The 12004-nt window shown below is 42.2% G+C and overlaps 1 long non-coding RNA gene across 1 annotated transcript; it reads right to left on the reverse strand.

The window, feature by feature from the left end:
* Window positions 1-6882: 6882 nt before the first annotated feature.
* On the reverse strand, window positions 6883-11545 carry LOC139064716 (uncharacterized). Its single transcript, XR_011517716.1, has 2 exons — window positions 7046-11545; window positions 6883-6966 (listed from the first exon to the last, which is right to left on the reverse strand). It is a non-coding gene; the product is annotated as an uncharacterized lncRNA (long non-coding RNA).
* Between the last annotated feature and the right edge of the window lie 459 nt (window positions 11546-12004).

Here is a 12004-nt window from a genome sequence, read left to right on the forward strand (position 1 = left end):
TCTGGTGTAATCAGTGATCTCTGAGCAGACACAATGTCTCCTGCTGTGGAAAAGACGCTCACTGGGCACTGATGTAGCAGGAATGCAAAGGTAGGCTTTGGCAAGGGAGGCAAGTATGGGGTAAGCATAAGCATTAACTTTCCACCACTCAAGTGGACTTCTGTTGAGTGGGATGGGAATCCCACTCCTGTAGGAGAGTATCTCCATTTCAATCCCTCTGCTGGTCTGCACTGTCTCAACAGTAGTGTAGGAGCTCCCAAGGAGATCTTCCAACGCTGTCTTCTTTGGTGGGGGAGGCTGTGTTGCATCCTGCATCTGCCTTTCTCCTTCTACTGGCTCTTCCTGGCTCTGCTCTGCTCCCTGTGCTGCCTCAACCATGACCCTGGCCTGCTCTGCTGCTGCCTCTGATGTTGAAGCACTGGCCCTAGTGGTTCTTTCATCAGTGTAACTGGTCTGAAAATAAATAAAATAGAAAAACTAGTTAAACATTTCTGTCCTTCACTCTCATTCACTCTCTCTCTGATGGACTAATAAAAAAACATGAGAAATAAGTTTTCAGACTCTGGCCTGCACATACATACAGTTACACACATGCAGCAGGAAACCTCTTTTTCCCCAATAAAAGTTAGCCTACCTGGTTGCGCTGCTCATGAAGTGCTGAAGCTTTTTCACATATTCGGGCATAGATAGACTCACGTTGTTCATCATTCAGATGGGACAGGCTTCTGAATCGTGGGTCAAGCGCTGTGCACTCCTGCAGCACGTCATTACAGTCCCCGGTGCATCGGTCCGAGATGTCGAGTAAGATGGCGCTTTTCATGTTGGCGATGGTCTGTGTGTCATTTCCGTTTGGTGACATGCTTTGCTCGATCATGTACTTCAGTGGCATTATCAGTGAAACAGTGGGCTCTTTTTCATCACAGACAACAGTTGTGGCTGTCTTCAGTGGCTTAAGCAGTTTCACTATGTCTTCTACATCTGATATATCAGTGTGATCCAGAGTGTCGATTTCTCTCGCATTCCTTCGGATTTCTGGGCAGCTCAACGCTGCTGAGACAGCTGCTTGCTGCTCCAGGTAGCGCGCCAGCATTTCCTACGTGCTGTTCCACCTGGTCTGGACATCGGTGATGAGTTTATGCCGAGGCAGTTCCAACTGGGTTTGCTTGTTGGTCAGGACTGCGGTGGCCGTGGTGCTCTTGTGAAAAAATGTAGTTATTCTTCACACACGACCAAGAAGGCGCGCAACGCGGGATACAGCCAAGCCTCTCTTACTGGCCAGATTCACAACATGCGCCAAGCACTTGATGTGAGGGTGGAGACCGCTCTCTCTCACAGCAATGTCCATGTTGCTCGCGTTGTCTGTGACACAAGCAATGGTTGTGTGTGGCCTTGTTAGCTCCCACTCACTCAGTGAATTTCTCAACACTTGAGCTATGTTAACACCAGTATGACTTTCACTTAGCTCACGAGTTTGCAACACAAAGCTTTTACTCTCCCATTTTTCGATGATGACTTGTGCCGTAATGGTGACATAACTCTGTGTTGCACGCGAGGTCCAGCTGTCGGTGGTCAGAGCGACGCGGTCGGCATTTTTTAGACACTCTTTCACGCTTTGTTTCGTTTCATTGTAAATTTCCGGGATTACCTTCTCTGAAAAATGTCCCCGGCATGGCATCTTAAACTTGGGCTCCAGCACCTTGAACATTTGGATGAATTTTCTGTTCGCTACTATGTTAAATGGAGCCATGTAGTCCGCTATGAACTCACCAATGAGCCGGGTTATCTGTTTTGCACGTGGACTTGACGGAGGTAGAGTTGGTGTCAGTGCTTGTTTCATGGTCAGCTGTCCTTTCGGTAGGCTTGTTTTCGCCAAGGCCGTCTTCACATTTTTATGGTGTTGAGGGTCTGACCTCATGAGGAAATTACTATGCAGTGATTTTCTCCAAAATGACTGTGCTTAAATTGCTCTGAAAAGCAAATAATCACATCAGCGCCAAGAAACTTCATTTCCCATGATGCTTTGCACACGGAAGCATTGGGTGATGTCACTGCCTAGTACCAGAAACACGTTCTGCGCATGTGCGGGAAGCCGTGGAGCTTTTCCCGCGAACTAAGACCATAAATCTTCAGCAGAGACAAAGAAACCTCGTTCTTTTGCCCAGGATACCTGGCGGTAAGGACACGCTTGTCGAACGCTCCGACAACTTGAGCACGCGGAAGCTCTAAGTGCCCAAGTTGAGCCACGCAACCGCTGGAAACCACTCCACCATCATCGGGACCTGACTGGGAACGAGCGGAGCTCCATTCAGCTCTCAGAGACGCTGTAAGTTGTCAAACTCAGCACAAAAGAAACTTCGTTCTCTTTGTGTCCAGCCCGTGGAGAAACACTCGTGGAGCCAAACAACGGAGAAAGCATCAAACCGACGGATGACGCTGAAAACTGTGGAGAAAAACGGAGAACCGTCAAATCATAACAGCGGGGGACGCCTTGCTGCTCTTCTGGTGATCAGAAAACTCATTTTTTCTCTCTCCTTTTCTTCTCCCGTTTCCTCTATAGTCCAGAATAAGCAATAAAACCGCGCTATTGCTTAAAAAGTAGCTTCGTGTTTTCCTCTTTCGCTCCCAATTCGTCCTTCGGGTCATTTTGAATAAATAAACTGCTTATTGATCATTGTTTGGTATCTTTAAATGTTTTCTGCTTGGCCACGTGGTTAAACTAAAAGATATTATTCGTGATTAATCCTTTGTGTTGTTTCATGATCCTTTGAAATGTTTTGAGTGAATTTAAGGTTAAGTTACTGATGATTCTAAGTGCCTTGGAAGTTAAAGTGCAAGTTGCCACTCACACTTTAGCCAGACAAAGGGGTCAGCCATCTTGCATACAGACTCCATTTTAGAAACACACACACACATACATACACACAAAACACCTTGAACATTATTTTGAATATACATCCTTTTATTATATCACATGGTTATTATTCATTTATGCCACTGTCTATTCATTTGACAAATTGTTAATTAAACGTTATAAAATTCAGATTTTCGTCTCCAGTAGCTTTGTTGTGTCGAAGAGAAGTCTCTGCTCCAAGGATTCTACGAACTTCAAGAAAGACTGATAAGAGTTTTGGATTCAATTTTTCCCCGGTTAAAGGGGAATGGTGCCCCGTATATCTAAGAATATCTTAATTAATTAATAAATCAGTAAATATTTACATATTTACAGAATTTATTGAAGAATCCAAAAGTAAGTTGAAGCTTACTAATTGTTCGCTCCTAATAACCCCAACAATGGTAACGTTGAAGGTGGTGGTTCATGTTTGTTGTGTTGGAGGTGGTGTACGGAATGACAGCATAGCATAGCTTACACACAGTCTTGGTCTTTTCCGTTACTCTGTTGCCGTTATTGTCTTTTTTAACCGGAAAGCCAAAATACTGCCAGACAGATGACCTGTATCCAGGAGGAGCATCCTCAGTTTTGACCTCATTTGACTCCATTGTTCTGCTCTTTCGGGGCAAGGCAGTTGGTGGCACCAACTTGGTGCTAATGCTAATATTTGTTCGATCGCTGTAGCCTGCAGTGTTGTTGTTACAACATGCGCTGTGACTTAACGTCACGACGCACTGCACCGTTTTTTTTTTTTTTTTTTTTTTTGTTTAGTTTTACCCTGCTTTATCAGCAGAGATGGTGCTATCAGCCTGTCACCATAGACTGTAGGCCTGCCCTACTACTACACAAATCATGCAGCAGTTCCGCCTAGCCTAATTTCGTGGTCCATATTTTTTACCTCGATGCATTTCGTCACATTTTGTATCGCGAGTTTTCGCCAAACGGTATTTTGTCACATCCCTAGTACAAACCCAGTTGCATCAGGGCAGCCAGCTCTCACCAGAAATGAGCTCGACTAACTGCCGGCAATGCGGACCGAGCTCTGACACCAGTCGTACAGGGTCCTAACAGCCCGTATCAGAGGGCCTGGTACCCCATACTCCTGAAGTACCCCCCAGAGGGTACGGGCTGTTAGGACCCTGTACCCTACCCTGTACCCTACAGGTCCAGTCAAGAAAAGGAGTGTTGCAGGTTTTGATTTCTGATCCCATGGAAATCTGTGTAGAGCTGCGTGAGTAAAAACAAAACATTTACCCACTACTAGACACCACCATGGCTGTATCTACCATTGAGGACATTGAGGTCTGGACCTCGGTATTTTTTCTGCAGAATATTTAAAAAATAATCTCTAACTGTGCATTTACAGCATTTACTTTTTAGAAAACATACTTGTCTGATTTTTGTTGAATTTTTAAATCATTGAAATGTTTGTAGCTCCTACACTGTAAAAGTTGTTGTCACAAAATCATGCCTGCTGGTCAACAGTAACCGGCTCTACATACTCCAACAAGCACGTTTGTGAAAAAAATACATCTCTGATTTTTCATTTATTTTACTGTAAACTGTAGTGACACACAAATGGCCCCTGCTGATAACCAATTTCCTAGTACTCTTTATCAATACTTTCAAAATGTAACAGTCAAAGTTTTTATTTTTGGATCATTAACACTTGGTCATTTGCATATGAACGTTTTCACGAGGTTAAATAATTTGATCAAAACAATGCACCTGCTCATCTCTGCTTCTCCAAAAACAAATCACAAATCAAATATGTCAACTGAAAAGGCACCATACACTAAAATGTACTACACACACACACACACACACACACACACACACACACACACACACACACACACACACACACACACACACACACACACACACACAAATAGTTGACTGAACAATGAAAAAGATTTAAAATACAAACTCAACTCTCCCAAAATAGTAATACGTTGCTTATGAATCAAAAGTGAAAACTGTTTTCCATAATGTGCATCATCAATCAATCTTTATTTGTACAGCACCTTCCACTGCCTTTGCAGGAGCCCAAGGCGCTGAACATAAAATACAGTAAAAACACAGATAGAATAAAAAAGAGATAAAAACAACATACAGACATAAAAGCACCATACAAAATGTAAACAGGGAGCATAAAAGCATACAAGTCACATAAAAGCTAAACGATAAAAATGAGTTTTCGAACGACTCTTAAAAACATGCAGCGACGGTGACAGTTTAATATCAAGTGGAAGCTCATTCCAGAGAGAAGGAGCCAAGACCGAGAAAGCCCGGTCACCTCTAGACCTGTACCTAGTTTGTGGGACAGTCAGTATATCCATCATCATGCTTATGTAAACAGATGATGTAGACAGAGTAAAGTAATAGTCTCACAACATTTCAGTCATGCTGTGGTGTAGAGTACACCTCAGTGTTAAGACTTACAAAACAAAGACCCGCATATAGGCCTCCCTCACACACATACAAGTACTTGACAGATATGAGTAAAAAAGTGACATAGAGAACAATGACACTAATTGTAAATAATAAATTATCCATTCCAAAATACAAGTACTTTGCATATGAAAGAAACGTTTGCGCTGCTTTCCTTAATGTGCATCATCATTCTTATGTAAACAAAGGACAATCAAGTCCTCGGCTCATAAATTTGAAGCTGTGCTGTCTTGTCCAGTACAACTCCATGTTCACACTTCCAACCAAACACCTACAGTTGTGGTCAGAAGTTTACATACACTTGTAAAAAATATAATATAATGGCTCTACTGAGTGTCCCGTTATTTCCAAAACTCTGATTTTTCTCTGATAGAGTGATTGGAACAGATACTTCTTTGTCACAAAAAACATTCATGAAGTTTGGTTCTTTAATGTCTTTATTATGGGTTAACAGAGAAAAGTGATCACATTTGCTGGGTCACAAATATACATACAGCAACATGAACTAGCAATTTTGGTGACTTAGAAACGTGTCAGTGAACTGAGCTTCATAGCATGGCCTCTTAACTTCTTGTGAGTGATTATGAGTGACTACAGCTGGTGACTTCTCTTAGGCCAGGTAAATAGGGCTCATTGGATACAAACGCCCACAAACGCTACAATGGGAAAGTCAAAGGAGCTCATCATGGATCTGAAAAAGCGAATTATTGACTTGAACAAGTCAGGAAAGTCACTTGGGGCCATTTCAAAGCAGCTGCAGGTCCCAAGAGCAACAGTGCAAACAGTTGTTTGTAAGTATAAGGTGCATGGCACTGTTTCATCACTGCCAAGATCAGGAAGAAAACGCAAGCTATCACCTGCTGCTGAGAGAAAATTGGTCAGGAGGGTAAAGAGACAACCAAGAATCACCAAAAAGCAGATCTGCCAAGAATTAGAAGCTGCTGGAACACAGTGTGTGTGTGTGTGTGTGTGTGTGTGTGTGTGTGTGTGTGTGTGTGTGTGTGTGTGTGTGTGTGTGTGTGTGTGTGTGTGTGTGTGTGTGTGTGTGTGTGTGTGTGTGTGTGTGTGTGTGTGTGTGTGTGTGTTACTTTCACATTCGCTAATAAAAAGTTAGAACAAGCAGTTGTTTAATTTATCACGTTTTGGATTCAAAGATGCACACACCAGCCAGAACATCTGGAGCCATGTGGCTTTAAGCATTTTAATTTTTATTTTTTGAGAAAAATAAACTGAAAAAAATATTTATTTCATCATATTAATTTTATTCTAGACTAACAGAATGCAATAAAAAATTACAACATTTCTCGAAGAGCTATTTTCAAAATCTATTTCTTAATCATTTTTATTTTTACAGTAATTAAAAAAACTTGCAGTTACAACCTGCCTGATGACATTTTCCCACATCTGCAAAGCTCACTGGAAGGACACAAACCGAGGACGATATTTTCCTGATATAGGGTTTATTACTCAAGTAAGTGTCATGTTTGGAGGAAGGTACCTAACCCACGACATGCAGAATGCAACACAGACCAAAAACGGATGGTAAAATGATTTATTTATAAAGGAGGAACTTAGGATGCACAGATAAGTCTGTGGTTGGAACTGCTACGACAGCTCAGCGTCTGGAGGAGGGAGAACACAGGTGAGCATAGGTTCTGATTCAGAAGTCCATTGTAGGCAGAGGTGCTCAGCAGAACTTACTGTGGGGCGTGTAGATGTTGGCTGGAGGAGGGAGAGGTAGAGAGCCGGGGGGAAGCGCAGGACAGGGAGCATAGGTGGAGAGAAGCGGGGCGTCCTGGTGGATGGGGCACTGGGTTGAGATGAGAGGTGGGTTATGGAGGTTGGTGATATGGTCCGCGTGCTGAAAATCCAAATCCTGGAGTCAGCGTCGGCGCTCCGCACACGCACACCACGCCAGGGGAGGGGCACCAAACGCAAACTTATGAAAAAATAAAATATACATGATGAAGACAGATTTCAATTAGAAGATGTGCAAAGCAAGTTAACAGCATGTTTACAGAGAGAAAACAATACAAAAAGTAGAGATGGACCGTGTCCACTTTTCACTCTGTCCGGTACCGGGACGTCCGGACTGGGGGTTCTTGTTTTCATGAAAATATCCAGCTTTTCATCCAGGGATCGAATTATGGGGGAGCTGTATATCCCACATCCAGGGGAGCCGGAAAAAATTTTCTTCCTATATTACTTCATTTATGGACTCTTCTGAGCAGAGAGCATAGAGAGCGGCACAGCGCGTTGTTGCGCAGCGCTACTTGACCGCGGTCGCAGCGCTCCAGGTGGCTGCTTCCAGCGCACGGTCCATTCTCAAAGTGGCGCAACCAAAAAACTATAATTAACACACGATCGTTCATGTCCGCACATGTTCTCTACTTTCTGTCTTATCTGTGCCTGAAGCGCTCTGCTGCCGAGCTCATCACCTGTGCTGCGGTGATTTCACCTCACTGACGCAGCATCGAATCGCGCACTCCGCTTTGCGGCCGGTCAGGATATCCCTTTGATCTGCTCAAAAGTAACTGATGAGGTGAAAAAGTAATAATCCAGGTAGCAGTTTTTCTGGAGAGTTTAGAGGAGATGCAGGAAGATGAGAGACAGACAGGACAGGAAATAGTTAAATTAAAACAAAACAAAGTGTTGAAAAGTAAAATGTAGGTAGATTTATCTCCACTACACGTTTTTACCTGTATAAAACATTAAGTTATACACATGTAATATTTATACATCTGATACAATTCAGATCACCTTCAACACTCAGTCACACAGCCAGGGCCGTTTCAAGACATTTTGGGGGCCAAGGCAAAATGCCCCCTCCCCCCACCCCCACCCCATAACTGAGCTCCCCAGAAGCCTCTGTGTAATTCATACCCTCTCCAGGAGTGTTAGTTATACAGTGTTTATAAAAGCCCCTCAGACATCACTGACATGTTCTAATATTATCAGATGAAAACTAAATTATCAGACATGCTGTCTCATCTGCTTCTTTTCTACACTTGCTAAAAGGAACAAAACCATGTGAAAGCCACTATTTGTGGATTCTCTGAAAGTTTCCATGGAGTGTGTGACAACTTATTTTTTCATTGATCCTATCGTCTAATCTCACAGCTGAAACAAGCATCCTTAATAATCTGTGCACAGGAAGCGTACCGATGCTGTAGTAAAACAAAAGGTATAATAATTTATTATTAATAAAACCTTGTTGCAGCACTGAAGCAGAAAAATGAGATTTTGCATTAAATATGCAAAATATTTACATATGAATTGTTTTAGAGCCCTTTAATTGGCAGAATCTGATATTAATTTAGTTCTTACAAAAAATGGGTCCCAACATGGTTTGTGTGGCGTTGCCATAGTGTGACGTCATAGGCACAGAAACCCTGTCCTCTTGTTTGAAAATGGAAATATGGTCACCCTATATTCAACTAACTGTCCACCCGGGCTTTTGCGCTGAGACACTTCGCTGCCAATGACTTTGAACGTCAGTTGGGAGTCAGTCTCATGCAGACTGACCAATGAAGAGAGGGCCTCAAGTTAAGACTCTCTCCTCATTGGTCAGTCCACACGAGGTGGGTCAAATGTTACCCCGAGAGGGTTACGTGATGTCAGGTATTCAAGTATTGAGTATATTTACTGCATATTACAGTAAAATATTCTGTATGTGACCACATTATGGTGATCCTTGGGTCGTGATGATGGGGCCCTTGAATATTGTTGCCCAGGGTACAACAAAGTGTTAATCTGGCCCTGCCTACCGGGCATTCATTAGTAGCTAAGTGAGAGAGGCTGAGAGGGAAAAAAACTCAGAGAAGCTTTAGAGCTTTTTTACTGCTGGAGAAAAACGTAGCAAGTCATCATCTTCCTAAATGCAATTATTCTCTTCTGAATCAGCACTTCTATAAAGAAGAAATAGTTAAATGCAACAAAGGGAAATATCCTTTTATTCAGCCTGTTCATGTGACTTGTATCAAAAAATAAGTCTGAACAGTGTTAAAGGTTGTTCATCTAAAAATAAACCTTTAAGAGTTTGAAGATTTTTTTGTTTTAATAAGTTCATCTTAAAACATCTTTCTCAAGTAAAATAAAGTTTCCTCTGTGAGGTCAGATAGGCCCATCTGTGCTGTTTTGAAACAGAAATAAACAAATGAATCATATTTGTCCACCCAAATACTTGATAAATATCACAAAAACAGGAAGGACAAAAACACTGTCAAGGTAAAGCAAGAAGTTTTATTTTTAAATAAGCGGCTGTTTGTGATTAATCATGAGTTAACTATGGACATGATTTATATCATTATTAAATAGCCCATGTGGCCTATAGGCTATGTAACTGAGATTTAATATGAAAAATTAGACAAACCTATTTTCAAATTTGCTCAATGTTGATATATATTTCATAAACATTTACGGGCCAAGAGGAACACCAGCTGCTGATGGTATAATTTGAAGAAAAAAGTCCATTATGCTAACCTCCTCCCTTCATATTCAGAATTTTCTAGTTGTGTATATTGTGCCTCTCTAGTTATTAATAAAGGTTAAATAGTTTTGAATTTAGTCATGTCACATGCCAGTGATTGTGTTGTTTTTTCTGTGTGTGTGTGTGTGTGTGTGGGGGGGGGGGGGCACCACGAAGACTTTGAGCTTAGGGCACCAAAATAGCTAGCAACGGCCCTGCCTGGAGTAGAGGTAAGTATCTAAAGAGGCCGACAGAAATCCTGACGAAGGGTAAAAATCCAAATCAGTTCCAGGCGAAGTAAGAAAGGTCAACATCCAACAATACTAGAGCTAAACACTACGAATAACATTAATCCAAGAAATACTAGAGATAACTCGAGTGGCTGGCTACTACCACACTGAGGCAATCTTCCGGCGTCGAATTGTGTCCTCCATCCACCTTAAATAGGAAAACACCCCGCTGATCAGGAACAGCTGGGCCACTCCCTCTCCTGGCAAGAGACTCACAGATGGTTAAGAGGAAGAGAGTACTCACCCCAGCTCATGACAGTAAGGGTAAAAAGGTATCTGAGTAGAAGGCGTACTGAGGCCTAGTCCACACGTAGCCGGGTCTTTTTAAAACGAATATCCGCCCCTCCAAAAACTTGCGTCCACACCACCTCGTTTTAAAAATAACTCTGTCCACACGTACCCGGATAAATACGTTGTTAAGGACATGCCAGACCTGTAGGCGGCTGTTACGATCCCTGGTTTCATGCCTCTAGAAAAGTTGCTGTACTTAGTTTAGTTTTGTTTTATCTGAGTTTACAGCCCAGCTCTCAATATTCTTCAGCCTGCAGCCCGTGGGATTCAATTGGCTTTGTTCCTGGTTCCACCGCCCATCACCTGGGACAAGCTGGGAATCATCCAACAATCACCTGGGACCAGCTGCGACTCGTCCAGAAATCAGCTGCTGGGTGGCATATAAGTCTTATGAGTCTCTTATATTATAAGAGACTTCCTGATCTGCCTGCAGTTGGGGAGCAGCTGATGGTGTGTTGTTTCCCCCACTTGGTCAGCTTTGTTGGAACTCTGTGCTGTTAAACTACTGTGAAGGATTACTAGTGAGATATTGTTGTTTAGAAGCTTGGTTAGACCTAAAGGTTTGTGTAGAGTTAAAGCTCCTCTGGTTGGATTTAGGGATAGTAAATGCTATTGCCTCTTTCAGTTGAAGTCCTTCTGAACCTGTGTTTTTTGTCTGGTATATTCACAGCTATGAGAGCTTTAAGTTAATATTGTGAATGCCCTGTTTGTTTGGTAAGGTTTGTCTCTGTTAGTATTTATCTGTATATTGTAAGTTTATTTATCCGCTGTTTTTCTTTATTAAATGCATGTACTCCTCCCATTCCATCTGGTCATGGGTTTATGTTACCTCCTTACCTTCCTAGCATAGCCAGGACGTAACAGCCGCAGTATTTCCCCCGTTCTTAACCTCGTCCTTCGTCTGTGGTCTTCCACAAGCAGCAGTAATTCCACTTGCAAAAACAAACAAGCAAAAAGCGCTTGGACGATTGATAAAGCGAGCGCAGCTCTGAGGGCATCCATGCTGTCGGCTAGTGTAAACACAGGTCGCACACGTGATGTCAGCATTTTTTTGTCGTGGAAAGTGACGTTGCGGACCTGAAAACTCCGGTTTTGTCTGTCCACTCGCAGACACCCAAAACGGAGAAAACGCAGATCTTCACTTTGGCCGGAGTTTTTAAAAAGATCCGTTTTCGTGTGAAAAAACTCCGTTTTCGTGTGGATGACAGGCCAAAACGTAGAAAAATATCTACGTTTTGGCAGATCCCCGGCTACGTGTGGACAGGGCCTGAGTATCATCTGGTCTAATATTTTTAAAATGATGACATCAAACAGACAAACATTAAGAAGTTATGGGCAAATATTGGTATTTTAAAGACTAAAGGGGGAAAATGTAAACAAATAAACAACATAATTACAAAATAACAAACTTTAGGCAAAACTTAGACACAAACTGAGGACAATATTTTCCTGGTATACAGGGATTATTTAGTTGTCTGAAAATGTAACACGTTTAAAAAAATACCGCGATAATACCGAAAACCGTGATAATTTTGGTCACAATAACCGTGAGGTTAAATTTTATAACAATAACCAGCAGAAATCATCATTTTGGAAAAGTCACACCAGGTC

This window comes from Nothobranchius furzeri, unplaced genomic scaffold (assembly GCF_043380555.1).
Source record: "Nothobranchius furzeri strain GRZ-AD unplaced genomic scaffold, NfurGRZ-RIMD1 Scf046, whole genome shotgun sequence".
Classification (NCBI taxonomy): Eukaryota; Metazoa; Chordata; class Actinopteri; order Cyprinodontiformes; family Nothobranchiidae; genus Nothobranchius; species Nothobranchius furzeri.